We start from the raw sequence: 960 nt of genomic DNA, 5'->3' as shown, positions 1-960 counted from the left end.
CCACAGCACCGGTGGAGCTGGTCAGCAGGAACAGTTGAAATAGGTTGGTTTGAACTGTTAGTCTGAACCTCTTTGGTAACATGTTGGTATTAAGGTGCTCAGTGGTCAGGTGAATTGCTTCTGGTTTGTAGACAGTTCTTATCTTGCTCCTGATGTTGCTTCCAGAAAAACTAGAGGCTAAAGAAGCTGATGAGGATTCCTGTAAGGTTGGGCACCATGACACAGGGATAGCTGAGTCAAAAGTCCAGGAGATAGAGGTTTAGAGGGAGGCAATGGGTCAGTGAGAAAGAGAGATGTTGGGTTGATTTAGTCTGAATAACTTGGACCAAGTCAGCCAGTGGTGAGAGGTACATACTAATGGTGAAGATGCTACAGAAGAGGCCCAGCTGCTGAAGCCTGGCCTCAATGTTGGGTACTAGAAGCCAAAAGCAGCCAAAAACCCAGGCGAGCGGGCCCCCAGCCGCGTTGCTGTCAGTAGGAGCATAGCACGCATCCCAGGGTAACAGTGCAAGTACACCAGATATTATGGTCTGCAGCACAGTGCGCATGGTGGTGACGATGATTAGAGTCCTGTCTCCCTTCGAGGTCCCATAACTTAGCCAGCTCAGGTTGTTGACATCCGCGGTGAGAAAGGGCAGGAACTGGACATTGTTTACTTTCTGGGTCATGTGCATGTGCCTGAGGTCAGAGCTTTTCAGTCAAATGGCCAGCCTCGCCTTAATACCCAGTCCCTTTGACTCCAGGTTCCAGCTGCAGCGTGGGGCTGCAGTCACCTCTCAGTCCCCTCTGGCTCCTTTCCTGTCTCCCTGGCACGGCAGTGCTCTCCCGGCCAGTGGAGAACACGCCCACAGGGAAGAACACGCAAGCTCCTGAAAGGAGTAGGTCTGCCACGCAGCCCGCCTCTGTCCCTCCCAAGGTCGGCTTCCGCGCCGGGCATGCGGAGCAGGTTCTGGGCCCCAT

The 960-nt window shown here is 53.4% G+C and overlaps 1 pseudogene; it reads right to left on the bottom strand.

The window, feature by feature from the left end:
* Window positions 1–223: 223 nt before the first annotated feature.
* On the bottom strand, window positions 224–960 carry LOC150008757 (sugar transporter SWEET1 pseudogene; annotated as a pseudogene).

The sequence above is a fragment of the Furipterus horrens genome, unplaced genomic scaffold, assembly GCF_987537825.1.
Source record: "Furipterus horrens unplaced genomic scaffold, mFurHor1.1.pri manual_scaffold_5, whole genome shotgun sequence".
NCBI classification, from domain to species: Eukaryota; Metazoa; Chordata; class Mammalia; order Chiroptera; family Furipteridae; genus Furipterus; species Furipterus horrens.
Note: the sequence above shows the minus strand (reverse complement) of the source record. Positions and strands in the feature narration are given on the sequence as shown.